The 20,877-nt window shown below is 41.0% G+C and overlaps 1 pseudogene; it reads left to right on the top strand.

Moving 5' to 3' along the window:
- Positions 1 to 12,162: 12,162 nt before the first annotated feature.
- LOC144233357 (large ribosomal subunit protein uL22 pseudogene) lies at positions 12,163 to 12,732 on the top strand (annotated as a pseudogene).
- Positions 12,733 to 20,877: the final 8,145 nt, after the last annotated feature.

The following is a 20,877-nucleotide window of genomic DNA, read 5'->3' on the forward strand; positions in this document are numbered from 1 at the left end:
AAGTCTCCCCCAAGAGACTTATGCTCACATTCCAGTTTGAAAAGCATTTATATAAAGTCTATCTGAATGATGGATCCTCCAAATACCAACTGCTTGCTGGCCCCTAGCAATGAATGGCCTCAGATTATATTTCAAGTAGATAATTGTTTCCAGAAAGGAAAAAAAAAAAAAAAACCCAACAACAACGCAAGGATCCCATCAGACTTCCGGTGCTTTTCAGATTGACAGCAGTTCTTAGATACATGGCAGGGGACAGAGCATCTGTTTCAGGGGACTGAAGCTCACAGTTGGCAGAGGCGGACAAGTAACATTCACTTCTGTACATCTCAGTAAGACTTTGAAACTATCCAGGGCCTCTTGTTATTTTTCTTCTATGTGTTACATAAAAACTGTTGCCAAAGCATTTCAAAACTTAAAGTTACAACTCATTGCCTAGTTGTCTATTAAAAGAATAAAGATCTTGGGGAGGAGGAGGCACAAATTCCCATTCCAGAGGAAATCAATAGAAAATTTTAATCTGTCAGTGATTAATTATTGTATGTATTGATTTCCATGGCTTTTAGGGTTCTTAGCAACAGGGGAGAGGCTAATCATTGTGGAATGTGTGTGCACTTGGAGCATAGCCCCAGGGGACAGGGAACTTGACCGTTAGCTGAGAGACTGTTATAAACAAATTATAGGCAAAAATTCCTTTAATGTGACAGAATACTCCATTTCAGCTACTCTTTAGCATTTGTAAGGCAGACAATACCAAGAATGGAACAAACAGTTAACAGCCATCTGCTTTGCGTGCGGAATTGGACAGACCAATTCACATGCAGCGTGGTACTTTCATCTTTGTTTAAAATACTGCCAGCTTCGTTGTTCAATGAAACCCTCTCCTTCAGTGCAAACTCAAAAAACATGCCTTGCCGCTCCTCTGTTGTTAGGTTTTAAGAGACTGGCACATAACTGAGAAAGGATGGGAGAAAATACTGGAAACATCCGTGATAGGTGTTCCTTTGAAGATTGAATTTCACCTCCATGTATTTGTTCATGGAGTTCCAACTGCCTACATGCTCCCCCTATCCGTCTCCATTGGTTCAAGTCCTACATATATTCTTCACAGCGCTCCTCTGTGGAACTTGCTCAGAACACGCAAATTAAAGTTCTTCTGCTTCCTCGATGTTCTCACAGCAAGTTATGTGATCTTCTAGGACACCATGGAACTCTTTCTACCTTACATGATAGTTATTTGACATGCTTTCTTTCTACTGCTACACTGCCTCATTCTTTAGAGCTACACCTTATTAATTAATCTCTGTGCCTTTCTATCCTGCAAGATGCGTGGCACATCGTGTATGGTCCCTAAGGAGTTACTACTGACTTGAACAAATGAGGGTGTATTCAGTTCTCATTATCCAGGATCCCATAGCCCAGCATGACCACAGAGCAATCAATAAGGGAAGCAAGTATTCAGAGGAAGGCAAGGAGACTCCACTAGAGCCTTAATTCTCTTTTTTTTTTTTTTTAATGTTTTATTTATTTCTAGGAGAGAGAAAGAGAGACAGCGTGAGCAGGGGAGGGTCAGAGAGAGAGGGAGTCACAGACTCAGAAACAGGTTCCAGGCTCTGAGCTGGCAGTCAGCACAGAGCCCGACGCGGGGCTCGAACCCACGAACCGCGAGATCATGACCTAAGCGAAAGTCGGACGCTTAACCGACTAAGCCACCCAGGCGCCCCGAGCCTTAATTCTCTTTTGTCAACCAGTCAACAAGTATTTAACTAGCACTTATTATGTACCTTAAAAGAGGAAATTATGAAACAAGGAGAAAGAGGTTACAAAGACAAAATTTCCAGGGCAAATAAAAGGCAAAACTAATCATCTTTTCTAGACCTTCGGACCTCCTCCTTCTGATTCCCTGATGTCTTGAGTCTCTTGTCTCCATCACTGCATCCTTGTAAGCATATCTAGTGCAACCTTTATCACCTTATATTATAATTCAGTCTGGAAATCAAGTTTGAACCTAGGCCATAGTTAGAATTCAAGTATGTCTGTTTCCCAGCAATGACCTGAGAACAAGCACTGAGTTCTTAGAAAATGAAGCTGTGAGAGAATTTGGAAAAGACTGAGATCACCTAGAACTTTGAAAGAGAAGGGGCCCAGATACCTCTGCCTCAGCACCCGGGAAACAAATGTAGCAGTCAGTGAAAGGGAGGGACATTGTCCCCATTTCTGCATGGGTTGCAGACGACTGGACTTCAGTGAAACTTGGACTGGAGGACAAAGTATATTTTGTTCACACAACTCACAATGTTCATACGACATAAGCTGCAAGTAAGTGTCTGGCCCTGTTCTAGGCCCAAAGAATACAACAGTGAATAAAATGGACAAACCCTCTGTTCTCTTGGAGCTTATTCCTCTACTGCCACAGGAGCACCTCAGTGGCTCAGTCAGTTAAGCTTCTGACTTCAGCTCAGGTCATGATCTCGTGTTTTGTGGGTTCGACCCCTGCATTGGGCTCTGTGCTGACAGCACAGAGCCTGGAGCCTGCTTCAGATTCTGGGCCTTCCTCTCTCTCTGCCCCTCTCCCACTCATATTCTGTCTCTCTCTGTCTCTCAAAAAATGAATAAACATTTAAAAAAAAATTTTTTTAACTACCACCATAAATGAAGGGCAACTGGCTGAGCTTGAGAAGGAAATGTGGTCTCGGTCATTCTTGTGGCCCATTTTCCTCCTGTCTTTTAGTTCTACATTTGCTTACTGGGTTAAACTGGCCTCTTCCTTTTTGGAGCAGGTCAGTCTGGAAAACAATAAGAGTTCTCTACTCTGAACTGTTCTAGAGACACTAGATGCCAGGCAAGCTGCCTACTACAGGGATTTAAACCCTGTTCAATGATTTTCTAGAATTTTTTGAAAACAATGTGAAAAACTTTAATCTAGTATAACAAGTATTACTGTTTTCCTCCACCATTAAATAAAAGTTTTGAAAAGAAAAGAAAGGAACAACACCACACCTGGTATCCCTGAGGCATTCCTGAAAGCAAGAGCTGCAATGGGAAACCATAAGTGGTCAGTGTGGGAGCCCATGTGAAAAGCTGACAGGAGGCTAAGTTCCCACAGTTGTAAGCAGGGCATAGCCTGTAAAATCTGGGATGTTTCTTTTAGGAGGACCATATTTGTACTCAGGGACTGATGAAGCCTGGACAAATCTGGGTTACATTATGACTTATTCACTTATTTCCTCCCCTTTTAAACTATAAGCAGATTGATAACAAGGACTTTATGTCACCAGCACCTAGAAGAGTGATGAGTGTGTATATGAGGCATAGCTCGATGCATAAGAATTATGTGAGAAAGGAAAAGGAAAAAGCAAATACTTAATGATTGCAAACATTTAAGATGGATCCCTTTTTTTTTTCAAATGGCAGGAATCCAGAGCCAAGCATGGTGACAATGCGATAGATCGCCATCAATATCATATATTATAATAAGTGGAGAGATTCAAGGAATTCCAAAGACACTTTGAGAAATGGAGGCATTGTTGAAATATAACTTCCAGTTGCAACTGCATTTGCAATGTACTTGACAAAATACATTGGATGTCTGAGCAGGGGAGTGTGTGCTAAAATCTTTCTGATGCTTTATAGTCACACCTCCTGGGTCAGGTGCTAGATTGTGTGGTGTGCGGGAATTTAAAAAAAGAGCTCACCATCACAGGAGATTTTCATCCACTCACTTTTTAAATTTTTTTACTGTTTATTTATCTTTGAGAGAGGGAGAGAGAAACAGAGCATTAGTGGAAGAGGGGCAGAGAGAGAGGGAAACACAGAATCTGAAGCAGGCTGCAAGCTCTCAGCTGTCAGCACAGAGCCGGACTCGGGCCTCAAACCCTGAAGCAATGAGATCATGGCCTGAGCTGAAGTAAGATGCTTAACCAACTGAACCACCCAGGCACCACCATCCACTCAGTTTTTTTTTTTTTTTCCACTCAGTTTTTAAAAGAATCAGTACTCCAATCTTGGCACTGACATACCAAACTTAAGAAATGGAGAACCAAAGGGAAGAAAGGAAGGAAGGAAGAAAAACTGCTCAGCATCTCAACCAAAAATGGGGGAAATGATTAAAGGAGTACCCCAAATGAAAATCTAAAAAGAATGTGAGGATGCTTTTTGTTTACAAATAACAGAAATAAATTCCGGCTGGCTTAAGTAATAAAGAGGACTTGACAGAACAATAATGGCAGAATGATATTCAGCCAATTCACCCTATGATAGCCATCTTGTACGTTTGTGATTGGTTGGTGTTCATGCTGCACCTTTTGTTAAATATTTTGGCCACCAGCTCTGGACACTGGAGCTCCTCACAGTCTCCAAGGGCAAGACACAGCCAGCCCTCAGAAGTGGACCAGAGCCTGTGTATCATAGATGGTAATTTTGGCAATGAGCAACAGAAAACTTTGACTCAAACCGGCTTGTAACAGTGGCTGGCAAATGACAACCTGTAGGTTGGACACCTGTCTTACCAGAACACATTCATGGCCATTCATATATATATTGTGTAGGGCTGCTTTAGAGCTACAATGGCAAAGTGTATTCGTTGCAACAAAGACCTCAGAGCCTGCAAATCTTATAATATTTACTATTGGGCCCCTTAAGAAAAAGTTTGGTGACCCATGGCTTCTATATTAAGTCATTTATTATCTAATGTAATTGATTCGGTCCAAGGTGGGCTCAAAAACCCTGTCAAAGACTCCAGCTTTTTAGAATTCTTTTTACAGCCACCCTCAGTGTCACCTTCAACCCAGGATGGTCATGCTCATGGTGGCAAGGGAGCTGACAACATAATTAGGTCTGTGTGCTTCCTTGTTCCTCTCCAGCAGGAGAAAGAGTAACTTCCCCCTAGATATGGAAAATAAATTTTTAATCAGATTGGGCCAATTCAGGATGCATGCCCATCACTGGATCAATACGAATGCCAAGGGACTGCCATGCACATCTTGTCTCAGACTAGTTTGCAACCCCCTCTAAGGATGGATGAATCCAGAACAAGATCAGCATTGCTTAGAAAAGAGAAAGTGGAGAGTGGATGTTAGATAAGGAAGCAACAGTGCTGAAACCACAAAGCATTGAGCCAACTATGGGAAGCCTAGGAATCCTTTCTCCTCTCCACCTCTAAATTTCTGCTTCCCTCTTTGACTCCGATGCATTGTTCTTTCTCATTAAGCCTGTTTCATCTACTTCCCCCAACACATGATGGAAAGTAAAGCTTCTAACAGCTCAGATATTTATTATTATGATCTTACAACTGAAAGAGACTAATCTCACTTTTTCTATCTTATATTTCAATTCCTGGAGAAAGGTTTTCATTGGCTCAACCTGGATAAGGGGAGCTTCCTTCCAAGGTGAGGTCATGTTCTAGAATTTGGAAACTCACTATAGCCATGTGGAGGTTGGTAGAGAGACGGTCAGTTCTATAAAACAGTGTTGCAGTGATGAGGTGTCTGCTACAGCATGTTCATTCCTTTATGTCAGGTTAAATGATACAATATTTTGTATTAGAGGCGACTATGTACACGAGAATTGTTTTTCATTTTGAGAAAAGAAGCCCCAAAAAGCAATCATTTAAACAAGATAGTTTCTCTTTCTTTCATATCAAGTGGCAAAGCAGGCAAGGTGGCATGGCACTTCTGTCTACTCATCTTCTGTGTGGTCCTCGTCTTCAGTGTCTGGGATGGCAGCTGGGGCTTCTGTTAGTGTGTCCACAGTTGTAGCAGCAGGATGGAAGAAGGGACAGGGAAGGGGCAAGAGGTACACAACTATCATTTAAGGAAAGTTCCAGAAGTTGCTATATAATACTCTCACCTAGTCCTTTGCAACAGAAACTGGGAAATAGCCTTTTTTTTCTGGACAGCTAAGTGCCCAGCCTAAAAATCAGGGGTTCTATTATAACCGAAAAAAGGAGAACACATGTGAAGTGACAAGTAACCGAGTGATCATAGTGTCTGCACAGCAATCATTCATTTTTAGAATACACAGGTCTTTTAAGCTAAGAGGGTTTATTTTTAACTCAGAAAGAAAGAAAAAAACAAGCCATCGTTAAGGAACATAAAGGAGAGTCTAATAATACAACTCATGTCTTGTATGCCCGTAATTGAAATTTAAATGCATTAAAGTAACACAGAAATACACAAAACACAGTCATTGTTTGCTTATGCCATGTTGGGCCTCTGAATAAAGATAGTACTGTGTCCTAGTGAAGAACTGTCTCCTAGACTATGACAACCCGTTCATGTCACTTTAGACAAAATTCTGTGGAATTCTATAGCTGCTGTGGTATAAAATGAGACAGACTAGCAGTCCTTAAATTTAGATTCAGACTTAGAAGCGTGAAATGCTGAAAAGCTATTATTTAAGTCCAAGAACTTCTACTGGCTAAGCTATCAAAATGGAAATGTCCAAAATGAGCAGGTGTATTTGCTCAACTGAAAAAAAAAAACAAAACCAAAAACCTGATCCCCGTTCTACTTGCTGCAGTGCTGGCTTGAACAGTTCCACCAAAGGATTTGTAACTTGCCTTTCAAATTATGATTGATGGATTTACCCTTTTCATAGCCAGTTCCCTATGGAAAGAGGATTCAAACAGTATTCCCCATGCTACTGTGGTCAGTCTTTAATGGTGACTGCAGGAGCCTGACTCCATCCATTTAGATTTAGAAAAATAAATAGTAAGCTCAGGTCTCCTGCCTGTGAATGAGTGGAAGGTAGAGAAAGGGATTTTTTAGCACCTGAAAAGTTCCAGCAAAACCAAGCCCTGCTGTGGAGGGTGTGACAATACTTAGGGCAACACCCTTCCTGCAGTCAGGGAGTACAAGAGCATATATTCAAGTATTATTTGGTGACAAGAATAGAATGTGATTCTGAGCAATAAAGTGTTATTCAAATTCTACCCAAGTACACAGATGCTGGAACATGGTAATTATTCTAAGAAACAGTGTTTAATTTAGAAATTACCTAACCTTTTTGGTTTCTATTTTTTATGACATTTGTAATCTAAAGTAGCAACAAACCTGTGTCTCTCAGGCTTTTACATCAAACTCTAAACCTGATTTGCAATTTTATTTTAGGACCACCAGTCCATTTATTAGTGCTCGGTCTGTTTCAGAGATTTAAAGGCAGTCCGGGTACAAGGAGTCTGCAGACAATGGGTAGAGAGATAAAACAAATGAGTGCTTTTGTTTTCCAACAAGGCAGAAGAGTAACCATATCACCCTTGGATTATCTCATTCCCCCTTTGGGACTCCTAGGGATGTGAGCAGAAAAGAAAGTCCTAGAATAGCTGATGCTTGCCAAGTGTTGGAATTTTGTCCTCTCAAGGTGAATCAACAAAATAATCAATCCAATGTTGGTTATACTTAATTAAGTCTTAGATCCTCTGCAAATCCACTTACTAATACATTCATTGTTTTGGCAATAATTTTTCAAGCACCTGTCTATACCACACTATGCCACACTATGGTCAGAAAGGGTCTTCATCCCAAGGGCTCCCACCACCACCCAGAGACAGCAATAGTCCTTTCAGTTATAGGAAAAATTAGCATGTTTATAGAAAATGATTACAGAAAATATTTGCAAATTATTATAACAGATGGAATTATGAAGATTTTTTAAAATTGTCCAAACTTCCTATGTTATCCTAATCCTATAATTGTATTATACTCCTCTAATGCTTTTGATTAAAAATACAACAGAGATTTCAAAGGCTAGTGTTAAAAATTGAGTGATGAATTTTGATCTATGCAAACAAAGTTACCTTATGTAATAGAACTGCCCTGGTAAACCAGTTGCTTTTTTAAAACAAAAATTAATTATATAATCACACTAATAGATTCTATCTAGCATATGCATAACACAGTTATTACAGCAAATCCACTTAAGGCTTCCCCTGGAGTAGAGAGAAGGGCATGGGTGAAAACTAGAGAATAAAATAGCTTATACTATTTTTGGCCTTCTGATGAAAAGGACAGTGAGACGAATGACCCTTTTTAACCTTTTTACCAAGCATGTTGCCCGTTATTAAGCACCCATGGTTAGGCTTACCAGAAAGCACTCTTGAGCAGTTTCAGAAATTTTGTCATTAGCACAGGTAGTCTACCCCACATTACCAAGAAAAGTACTTCTTGAAATTTCTCAAAGAGGGAAGTACTCATAGAAACACTTAACAGCTATGGTGGTCATCAGACCTGGACCAGTGGTGTCGATGGGTTTACCCACAAACCAACTTGCTGCCAGAATCCTACCCACTTTCAGTGGAGGATACAGGTTCCATGAATTTGAGGCCCCTAACAGTGCTACAAATACCCCCGAGGACTGTCCAGACAGGGCTGTGAGTATTTCCTTCAAAGACAATATAAAGTAAATATTGAGGCGTCGTTTTGACCAGGAAACCTGATAAACTCCCAACTAAATGCCTTTCTGATGTCTCCAGAGCAGAAAGACACAGGTTACCTGAGCATTTAAAAGGAGCCTTTACCACAAAAGAAGGGATGGAAGGACAAGATGCTTATCAAGTTCTTCAAAAGCAGCAGTTGAAGTGAACAAACTGCTGCGGGTGCTTTTAATATGTGAGTTTACAAAGTTGTGTGCTCATTTCTGTCATCAGGAAGCAAGAGATAAAAATCCCTTTCAAAATCACTGAATCACCACAGATGTGATCTTTACAAACTTTTCTCATTTCTGTCATTCCTGTTTCTGAAGATTTGAACTTTTATTCATTCAAAATATTTATTGATGTCCTGGCACGTGGCAGACAATGATCTGGTGCTAGGAAGAAATACATCAGTGAATGGAACAAACAGGGATTCCTGTCCTTATGGGGATGACATTCTAAGCAGGGAGCCGAAAATAAACCATAAACACAATGAGTAAATTTCCAAAGACATTCGAAGGGAGAAGTGTTATGGACAAAGGAAATATTGGACCAGGGTAAGAGACTCAGCAGTGCTAGAGATGGAGAAGGAAGGCCAGTCCAGTCTAAATAGGTGGCAGCGTAGGCCCCACTAAGAATGGGACAACTGAGAAAACATGTGAAGGTGACGAGTGGGCCATGTGGCTGTCTGGGGAAAGCATTCCTGGCTAAGGGAACAAATGTGTCTGGGAGCTTGAGGAACAGCAAGGAGACAAGTACGGCTGGGGTGGAATGGGTGAAGGTGAAGTGAGCAGGAGTTGAGGTAGGAGTGGCATTGGGGGAGCAGGCCATCAGGGTTGTGTAGGCCTTTGTAAGGACTTCTGTCTACTCTGAAACAGGACATCATTGTGAGGTTTTGAGCTGAGGAGTGACATGATCTGACTTGCTCTTTTTAGTATCTCTCAGACTTAATTCTGGCAGCTAGACTGTCCTCTAAGTGACAGGCAAGGGTAGAAGCAGGGAGGCTGCTTAAGAAGAGATTGCAATCATCCAAGAGAGAGGTGACAGTGGCTCAGACCAGGCAAGTAGCAGTGGAGGTGGTGAAAAGTGGTTGGATTCCAGATATATTGTGAAGTAGGAGCCAACATGATGTCGATGTGAGGAAAGAAGGAGAGTAGTCAAGGATGACTCTAAAATTTGGGGTTTGAACTAATTGGGGATAAAGTTGCCATCATCTGAGGGGGTGGAGCAGGCTTTGAAAGGAAGAATGAGAGCTCAGGTTTGGACTTGTTAAGTCTCATATATCAAGGAGGCCATTTGTTAAAGGCCTGGAGTTTAGAAGAGCAGTCTGAGCTGGAGATACATTTTGGCAGCTTATAGCTAATATTTAAGGCCATGAAACTGGGTGAGCTCACCAAGGGAGGGAGCAAAGAAGAAGAAGAGCCCAAGGAGAAGGCCCTGGGGCCCTCCAAGATTATGAAGTCAGAGAGAAGAGGGACTAGCCAAGGAGACTGAGAAGAAATGGCCAGTGAGGAGGAGGAAAACCAAGAAAGGGTGTGTCCTGAAACCCAAGTGAAGACACTGTTTCAGAGAAGAGGGAGCAGCAGCTCTGCCTAATGCTCCTGACACGCACCCAAGCTATGGACCAAGAACCGACCTATGGGAAGTGTAGGTCACTGGTATCTTTGGAGAGAGCAGTTTCAACGGAGTATTTGTGGGAGAAACACCTGTTTGGTGCGAGTTTAAGAGGTGATCAGAAGAGAGAAACTAGAGGCAGCAAATGTAAATAACCCTTTAGAAAAATTTTGCTTAGAAGAGAACAAAAAAATGGGGCTATGGCTCCAGGTGTTCTTAAATGTTTTCTTTGTGTGCTAATGTGAAAAACTACAGAAGAAACAAAAAGTGTTGGCAAAGATGTGGAGAAAAAGGAACTCTTTGGTGCACTTTTAGTGGGAATGCAAACTGGTGCAGCCACTGTGGAAAACAGTATGGAGGTTTCTCAAAAAATTAAAAATAAAATTACTATTTTATATTTATACATATTTTATATAACAGTACTTTACTAGTGGGTATTTACCCAAAGAATATGAAAACACTAATTCAAAATACACACCCCTATGTTTACTACAGCATTATTTACAATAGCCAAATAATGGAAGCAACCCAACTGTCCATCAATAGATGAATGGATAAAGAACAGGTGGTATAAATATAATGGAATATTACTTAGCCATAAAAAGAATGAAATCTTGCCATTTGTAGCAACATAGATGGATCTAGAGAGTAGAATGTACATGCGGAATTTAAGAAATAAAAAAACCATACAAAATAAAAAAAGACAAACCAAAATAACCAGACTCTTTACTATAGAAAACGAACTGATGGTTACCAGAGGGGAGATGGGTGGGGAATGGGTAAAATAGACCACGGAGATTACGAGTACACTTATTGTGATGAGTAATGCAGAGAATTGTTGAATCGTTATATCATACATCTGAAACCACTATAACACATATGTTAACTATACTGGAATTACAACTTTAAAAATAAATAAATAAAATTTTAAAGCATGAAAAATTAATAATTGCCAAATGAATGCCTTGATTTTTTTCTGTTTTTGAGCAAATGTTTCCTAAACACAGTTATTTACTATGGAGTTATTTAACAAACTATTAATACTGTGTTCTGTACAAGGTCATTTCAGAGATCATAAATCACCTCCACTATAAAAGTTTCTTTATGCCAAATGATACATGTTTTGGTGTTTCTCATTCCCATCCCTTCTCAAAGTGCTACCGTTCACCTCAGATGGAATGCTGCAGTGAGGCAGGACGACACTTCCCTTTGCTACTTACACCTAGGACCCTGGGACGGTCTCCTTGCAACATGCCTTACTTCCAATAGTACAAGTAGGAAGAGTGAGTTGGTGTAAGGGCACCACAGTGTTGGGAAGATAGAGGGAGGAGAGAAATAGTACCTCTGAAGTCAGATCTAACTCTCGTTACCAATTTTGACTATAATATTGGTGTTTTGTTTTAATAACAAAGAATAACTTCAAATCCAAAAGGCTCTGTATGTGCACACACATATGTACATGCATGCATGCATGTATACGTGTGTGTGTGTGTCTGTGTGTGTGTGTGTGTGTGTGTGTTTTAAAGGTTTCCTTTCTTTTGGAGGGATGGGAACAGCAGGAGTTCCTTGCTGTTCTGCTCTTTACCACATTCAACCTATTGTCACTGTCTAAACCATATCATGATACCTAAGACACAGCCAATATTCTTAAAGAAATTTTTAAATTTAATTTTTAAAAAAATTTAAAAAATTAAGTTTATGTATTTATTTTGAGAGAGAGAGAGGAAGAACACAAGTGGGGTAAGGGTAGAGAAAGAGAGAAGGAGAATTCAAGCAGGTTCTGTGCTGTCAGCACAGAGCCTGACACGGGGCTTGAACTCAGAAACCATGAGATCATGACCTGAGCCAAGATCAAGAGTTAGACACTTAACGGACGGAGCCACGCAGGTGCCCCTGAAACTCATTTTTAAAAACCTGATGTAATCTAAGGAGCTTTGAAAACATCTTAAAAAAGAGAAGATAATATTGAATATTGCATCCATGATCATAGGTAAAGATCAACACTGAGTAAAAGGAATATTTTTATCTTCTATCTTTTCACTAATGTGAATCATTTCAACTCACCTAACTATATAAGTAGTTTCATTTTATAAGAAGAAATGTAGGCTCTTCCCGTAAGCAGCCTGAGGTGATCTCTGAAAATGGTTTGTTATTCACATGACCCAGAAAACCCAACAAAATCATGCAAATCAAGAGGTTCAAATCTTTGTGTTCGCTTTAAGAACACACATGAAACTGCCTAGGCCAAAGCTATGCATATATGAAAAGCCACCAAGTATCTGAAAGATGTCACGTTGCAGAAGCAGTATGTGCCATTCCATCACTACAATGGTGGAGTTGGTAGGCGTGCCCAGGCCAAACAGTGGGGCTGGACACAGGGTGGGTGGCCCCAAAAGAGTGCTGCATTTTTACTGCACATGCTTAAAAATGCAGAGAGCAGAGAGTAATGCTGAACTTAAGGGTTTAGATACAGCTTCTCTGGTCACTGAGCATATCCAGGTAAACAAAGCCCCCAAGATGGTGGTATACAATTTACAGGGCTCATGGTCGGATTAGGTCGGATTAACTCATACATGAGCTCTCCCTGCCACAGTGAGACGACCCTTACTGAAAAAGAGCAGATTGTTCCTAAACCAGAAGAGGAAGTTGCACAGAAGAAAAAGATGTCCCAGAAGAAACTGAAGAAACACAAACTTATGGCCTGGGAGTAAATTCTGCATAAAATAAATGCAAATAAAAGTTAAAAACAGACAAAAAAAGAATAAATGTTGGAATAATATTTACTATATTAAGAGAAGACTTTCAAACAAATGGCAGTTTTTCAAACTACCAATAACTACTAAGTTTCAGAATTGCAGGTAGCCTCAAATACTGTAAGGGTAGTGTTGCTATCATTGCTGTGCTACAGACTCTCCAGCCTCACTACTGAGGGAGATGGAAAGCTCTAGCACTGGGCCCACAATGACTTTGATGACATCTGAAGGGGCAATAAAGGAGTGGGCTCACCCTCCCGATATTNACTCCCACCATGGTACAGGGTTTGAAAAAGACAGAACAACACAGCTGCTGTACAAGTAGGACTCCGTGCAGCAGAATCTCCGTGCATGGAGTGCTGCTGTGCTCAGGCCATGGTGACCTGCAAGTTGCAGAAGTTCCAGGACCAGCCAGCCTGGTACACCCCCATTACAACAACTAAGCCATAGATTTGATGGATGTAGGGAGTAAGTATGCAGATGAGCACATAAACCACATTGCTTCCATGATCAAATATATAAAGGGATTTCTCTCTCTCATTCACCAGAGAATGAGAAATTTTGCCTACAGGGCACCCAGAGCTAGGAGCAAGAATCTATTTAAAAGCATGGAATGTTTTATCTTTTAAGCAAAAGTAAGAAATTATGAAATCAAGAATTGCAGCAGGTTTGAATTGTATGTTACTTGACACTGGACGCTTTGCTCTGTTGTGCATTTTAATCCATAGAATTGGAAACAGAAGAAAGTGGTGCTAAGTTTTAGGCGAAGGCTAACACAAGCTTCTTCTAGAGCCCAGATTTCGTGCAGTGAGAGCTTGTTTTGACACTGTGGATATCTCTTGTCACACCAAATCAGAGCCCTCTAGGTACCAGATTGTTCTTGGTAGACAGGTAACAATAGGCTAGCAGTGTCCCCTATCTTGTCTGTGGTCTGGTACAGTTTGAAGAGGAGTAATTGTGTTTGTTACCAGTCTCTCATATACCAACAGTACTACCACCTCATTTTCCACTGGCCTTGAAGCAACAGCCATGAGGTTATATCTAATATGAAGAGAAAGAATATTTGGGTGTTATTTTCCCCTTGCTTGGTTTCGTTTTAATGTTCAAGGGCCTGCAATTCATTAAGATGTGGAACTAAGAGAGGACTGGTCAAGAGAAGAGTTTGAGAGGCTCCTGACGGATATGCCTTTCTTGCCACCAATGCAAGGCTATGCTTTTCTTGAGGTTCCGGCACATCACATCTTTCAACCTGGACCCCACATGATACCTGAGAGGCACATGTCACATTGGTTTGAGAAGCAGAACTTCCCTCTGACCAGCTGCCATGGTGGCCCCCTGAGCCTGTCTTCCTCTGCTATTCTGTAGGAGAATGGTGGCAAGAGCAGTGACACTTTGCCGTTGAAAGAAAAGGGGATTTGAATTATAATACGTACCAGTGTCTGGGAATGTACAATGAAAGATAGATTCTTGGCTGCTTAATTAGGAAGAGTTGTAAAGTACTGGGTTTGGGAAGACCTGTTTTTTCCTCAAGCAAATGGAATGAAGGTTTAAACCTGGCAGCCATTGCTTACTTAGCCTCCTGAAATTATAGCGCCCCTGAGAGGATGCCCTGGCAACAACTATGATAAGGAAGTTATGGATCCCTCCACTCAAGGAAGAGTAGCATCCCCTTTACCAAATACCACTTCCTGTCAGGTCAGGGGCCTCTGGGCCATGCCATCTTCCTTCTTGGGCACTGGCATCATGCTGATTAGGATCTTGTTCCCTTTCTGCTACCTACTACTTACAATAATAACATAGCCTGTATGTTTGATGTTTCAAGGCTATGCTATATTTGCCTACTGATTAAAAAAATAAATAAGGTTTACTACCTCCTCCCCTAATAAAGGCCCAACTAGAAATCAGTCCAGTATTCTAATCCCAGCCCCTCAGTTTACTAGCTAGGTGGTTTGGGCCAATTATTAACCTGCCAGGGCCATGGTTTTCTCACTGGTAAAATAAACGGAATCATTTTGCCTAACTTCATGGGTAAGGATCAAGTCATTTAATGTAGATAAATCACTCGGTAACTAGTAAACTCTCAACCATTGGGGACTATGAGAGTTCACTATTTGGATGAAGAGGATATGGTTAGGAATCCTCCTAGAAAGAGCTGAGAGGAGGATCTGCAGCAAAGTGTGCAGTGGGTAAGGGGAGTCAATGTAGCAGGTGCATCTCCTGTCCTTGGGAACTCTTAGGAACAACCACATCAGTCCCTGTGCTGCTCCCAACACCCTCATCTGTGCTAATAACCTCTCTGGTGGAATTAAAAGTACATGGAGAACTTTGCAAAGGTCAACAGTGGCTAACTGTGGCTAACTATCCATTACCCTGAGAATCCCACACCACAAGGAGACACACACACGTACCCAGGCACACACGGACACTGCTCTGGCTTCAGGGCGACAAAAATCAAGAAGGTAGAACAACTCTAGAACATTATTTCCCCTGGGCTAGAGAAAGGTCAGAGATATTCTGGGACCTGTCCTCAGGGGAATTATTTCTAAGAACCTTGATAAAATGTACAAAGCTAGATTAGGAAGTAGCAACATGAAAGCACTGGTTACAGAGAGGGGTTCTCTAAGAGAAAGAACTAATTAATTGTTTTGAGTGGACCTTCTTGTATATATTGACTCCTACTACCTTCCTGAGCAGCACTTCTTCCCAGGTGATGAGAGAATGGTGAACATACAGCAAAAGGGTGTAGCAGGCACACAGAGCTAAGCTGACAACCATCAATACTCCCCCTAAAATGTTTTCACCCCTGGTTTGGGGGGAACTGCTTCTTTTTAGGGTCCTTACCACTATGTTCTTGGTAATATCAACTAAAAGGCTATGAAAAAACTCCCAAATTTGGGTCACATTTATAGCGGCAAGAATACAGCACAGGCTTTGGAGTTCCACAGAACTGGAGATCTCTTAATAACAGCCTAAAAACTTGGCTAAATACCTAACCTGTTACAGCCTTGGTTTGCTCATCTGTTAAATGAGTCTTTTTTCTAAAATTTTTTAATGTTTATTTTATTTTTGAGAGATAGAGAGAGACAGAGCATGAGCAGGGGAGGGATAGAGAGGGAGACACAGAACCTGAAGCAGGCTCCAAGCTCTGAGCTGTCGTCACAGAGCCTGACGTGGGGCTTGAACTCATGAACTATGAGATCCTGATCTGAGCTGAATTCAGACACTTAACCAACTGAGCTACCCAGGAGCCCCTAAATGAGTCTTAATAAGGTATACTTCTCTGGGTCATTGCCAGGATCAAATGATAATTGTATGTAAAGCCCCTAATAGGGTACATGATACAAAGCACTCGAGATGTGGTAGAGCATTATCAGTAAGTAAAAAGTGTAATGAGTCTTTAATGGTTTCTTTTAACCTGGGAGTTTCTATCCATCCCAAATACAGTAGAGCTATTCTAATATTCTATTCTAACCAGTCATTAATGGAGTTTGTGATTTATGCTGTCCAACCCCAGTTTCTGTGGCACATTGAGTGTAATCAGTCTGAAGCCCCCAAGCAAGGGCTGTGGGCCTGATCTTTAAATATAATATCACTATGGCAAAGAGCTGGAGGAGGGGAGAACAGCACCACTGTATCAAATATATCCTCCTTCCCTTTTTCCTAAAGCCTGTTTACCCCCTTCTCTTGATAACTCTTCAGTTCCCAAGAGCAGAGACTCTTGGGAAACAGGAAGTAGCAAAAACCCTGTGAGAAACTCCCCAGATGAAGATCAGCAATAATCTCTCCAGACAACAGTTTGGTCAGATGAGGGAAATTCCCCACCAGCCCTCAAAAACAGTCCCTCAAGAAAGCTTAGAGAAGGTTAATTTGGGAAATCCCCCTCTGAGGCAACAGAACAGAAACGGAAATATGCTTCTTCAGAGGAATCTAAGCAGAGTAAGACAATTAGTGCCTGGGGAACGCTCCGTGTAAAGCCACTCTGCTGCTCCTGCCCACCTTCCTCCTTTTCATCCTGATCCTGAGGGTAGTCCCGAAGGTGCCCAGTTGCCAGAGCCACTTGACACCCACTCTTCCCCAGGCTCCCAATGCAGGGGAACTAATACCACAGTTCTTAGCTTCTTGACATGAGCTGCTGCTAAGCCAGATTGACTTCCAGTTAGGACCTCCTGGAACCCCTCCCTTTCTCTTCCCTCCTCTCATGGTAGAGTGTCAAGCCACAGTTGTCATACTGCGCATTTCCCATCAGGTTTTATGGACTTCTAAACTGAATTTGACCTTGGGGGTCACCTTTTTAGCTGCTGCTAAGCTCCAGGAGGCAGGGGAAAATCCTCCCCATAGAAAAGGAAAAAAAATCTCATAAACTTTGTTCTATTAAGAGCCTAGAATGGACTGTCCACTGATGGGCTATAGCAGAGAAAGTATATAAAGACTATAGGNCTCTGTGGCTCTCTGATCTCCACATGCAACTGAGGCCCAAGTCAACCGGCTGTCCACAAATCATTCCCTTCTGATAGGACTTCTATGTGGGGTTTTTTGGTGTTTTTTGATGGGTGACTTCAAATGACCGTTTTAGGAAGATGACAAAAATGGGATTTTAGTAAAAGAGAGGAAAGTAGTCTCCTTCGTGACAGCTAAAATTTCCTTTACTGTATGCTTACCCAAAAAAGGTATCGAATTTTGGTAAACGGGAGTTTTTAAAGGAGAAAGTACTCTGAGTTTAAAATCCTATAACATATTGTGCTCTATGAGGACGTGTGCCCTTTTACAGAGTCAGGACCTATCACTGTATGATTTACAATTACACATTCCACTTTCAAATATTTTTTTGACTCCAAGAAAACAAGAAATCACTTTCCTGGTACCTTCAAACAAACATGGTTGTTACTCACTTCAGTTCATGGGGCTTTGTTAAGATTCTCTTTCCAAAAGTTGTAGACATTCTCAGCCACCTACTTTTCCCTGTGCTTGGAGTAAGCCAGAAAACTCCTCGCTTTGGGTTTGCATGTTTCTAAGCAACTTGAATAGACTTTAAATTCAGCTGGTATACACAAATAATTACAATAGTTACACTAAATGACTATCAAAGTCTCCTACGCTGGCAAATTCTAGATAGATCATCAACAAACCCTCAATAGGTGTTACTCCGTGTTTTTTCTGGTTTAAATTTGGGAGCCTAGGAGGCATTCAATCCACATTTCCTAACAAGACCAAGGAATATTTCTGATTTCAGGGGAAAATTTTCATCTGCTCTCAGCTCTACTGTAGTTATGAATGTGAAATCAATTAAATGATAATGCACATCAGCAAAAAAACCCAGTCCTTTCATGCAGGCACAAATGAAACAGAGTCCAACATGGGTCTGAGAGTAATAAATAAACTAATAAAAAAGGAAAGCAAGGAGAAACTTTGATGGAAGTAAGCTGTTTGCCTTTGCCCTGGAAAGTTTATAGTGTTTTAAACAATTGTAAACATGTCAGTATACATGGATACCGTTTCCATAGCAGCATAGCAACAGTTAAGAGTTTCTCCAAACATACCCAAAAGGAAACTAAAAATAGCTTCTCTTCAATATCAAAATACATACATATACATATTCAGACAACAGTACACAAAATGATGTGTAATTAGATGTTTTGTAGACACTGACCTTTCACAAAAGCACATTGCAGGTAGCTTGGAAAACTCATGAGTTCAGTACATTTAGAAGTGGGGTAGACACCAAAGTGTCCAAGGGAGGGAAAGGCAGATGCCAACTTGAATTCTAAGATCAGAGGCTCTTGACCCTAAATGCCTCCAACCATGGCTTTGCCTGCTCCAACTGACACATCCCTGGCTGCCAAGGGCCCACACATCCCATTCACCTCAGCCTCCTACCAAAATTGGAGTTGACAGTATGATACATAATACTACCTCCATTTACCTCACTGTCTTCTCACTTCTTGAGTTCTCTAGCCATTTTCCCATCCTCCTGATGGAGACTGAACAGTACATGCATTAAAAAAAAAAAATAATAATGCAAAACCAAATGCCACACTTTCCCAATGAACTTACTTCACCTGACACACAGTGACAGAAATAGTGATTCCAAAACAAAGACAGAGTGTCAGTACATTTTGGGGGCCTTCAGTGTGTGTGCTTTTTATTTATATCCAAGAATTACAAGTATTTCAAAAACATCATCTAGTGGGAAATATTATTATAGGGTATATATAATTTATCACCCAAACTTGGACACTTTTTAGAGTGAAAAGGGGTGCTATTTATAATTATTGGGGAAACAGATGTAAACCAGGACTGACCAGGCCAGTCCAGATGAATGGTCACACAATGTCACTGAAGCGTCTTTAGGGCAGGGATGATGTCGTATTTACTTTTATTATCTTTAGCACCTACTGTGGTGCTTTACACCTAGAAAGAATTCAATAACTGATTGTTATTAATGATTAAGAAATTTTATGGGGCACCTGGGTGGCTCAGATGGTTAAGCATCTGACTTCAGCTCAGGTCATGATCTCACAGTGGGTTCGAGCCCCACGTCTGGCTCCACACAGATAGCTCAGAGACTGGAGCCTGCTTCAGATTCTGTCTCTCTCTCTCTGCCCCTCCTCCACTCACACTCTGTCTCTCCCAGAAAATAAATAAACATTTTTTAAAAAAAGAAATTTTAAAATTAGGAGGTGCCTAGGTGGCTCAGTCGGTTAAGTACTTGACTTTTGGTTTTGGCTAAGGTCATGATTTCATGGTTCGTTGGCATGAGCCCTGTGATGGGCTCCACGCTGACAGTGCAGAGCCTGCTTGGGATTCTTTTCTCCCTCTCTCTCTGCCCCTCCTCCACTTACATTTTTTCTCTCTGTTTCTCTTTAAATATATAATGACACTTTAAAAATGAAATTTTGTAATTAGGTTATGTTTTTGCAAAACTTTTGGAAGTATTTACATGTACTACTGTAAAATATGAGCATATTTCTTTTTTTCAGTCCACAGTCCATGTGTTGGGGTTAAATAAAATCCCACAGAGCTCTACAGGGTGAATCTTACTTCATCATCTAATCTTCTCCTTGAAAGTAAAGAGGATAAAAATGGAGAAGCAAAATATATCTATGAGTCATAAAGAAAATAATTCTATCAGTCTGGGGTGGTTTATGAAAGCACTAAAAATGGGTTGGAGTATGAATTCAGATAAGAAGCAATTTCATAATCTCTATAATGGTTATTATCCTGGTTTCAATTTCTCTGCCAGGAATGTTGGTCCCTGGGGAGAAATGCAGATATTGGATGAGTACACTCCAGCTGGGAAGAAGGCGATTTGTCTTTCATGATGAGGAACTGAGAAGCGTACTAGCCATTGGCCAACTCCCAGGAGTGAAGGTGAGAGCCTCTTTACTTTCTGCCCAGATCTCCCAGGAGCACAGGGAATGTCTTACACAAGTCACTTTCCCATTTGATGGACTGCCAGTTCTTGGTTTATAAGCTGCATCAAAGGATTACATTCAAGAGAAGCGCTTAGCAGTCCTATGAAAAGCACTATAAATTTCCCTACTCCTCCTTGGAGAGGCAGCAGTTTGGGAGGCCTGTCTTTAGGATCTCAGGATCTGACTCTGCAGTCATGCTGTTTGTTTGGGTTTGCAAGACAGATCATCCTGCAGGATGTTGGGTAAACTTTCTGGGCCCCCATTTCTTCATCTGTTAAAGAAGGAAAATACTAATTGTACCTGCTTAAAGGGTTGTTTGTGAGTGTTAAATTATACTCATGTGAAATACCTAGAACATGAATATGAGCTATTATTCTTATCCAGCTCTATATTTCTTTAGGTGTCAGGCAAGAGAACTATTGGAAACAAATTTTTAATTAAAGGTAAAAATCATGCTTCCATGTTTCCAGTCCAAATCAACCCAATGTGCATACCTAATACCAGAAGGAAGCTGCTAGGCAAAGGCCACTGTAGACTAGCTCCACACCCTTCTCTCATCAACCTCCCCAAAATTTAATTGCTTGCCACTCTAACATAAAGGGAGCTTTGAGCTTATTATTATTACTCATTAATAAATTTCATTAAATCTGAGCCAGTTTGTAGTCTGAGCTGTAACTAGCCACTCCATTTC

This window comes from Crocuta crocuta, unplaced genomic scaffold, assembly GCF_008692635.1.
Source record: "Crocuta crocuta isolate KB4526 unplaced genomic scaffold, BGI_CrCroc_1.0 scaffold113, whole genome shotgun sequence".
Lineage (NCBI taxonomy): Eukaryota > Metazoa > Chordata > Mammalia > Carnivora > Hyaenidae > Crocuta > Crocuta crocuta.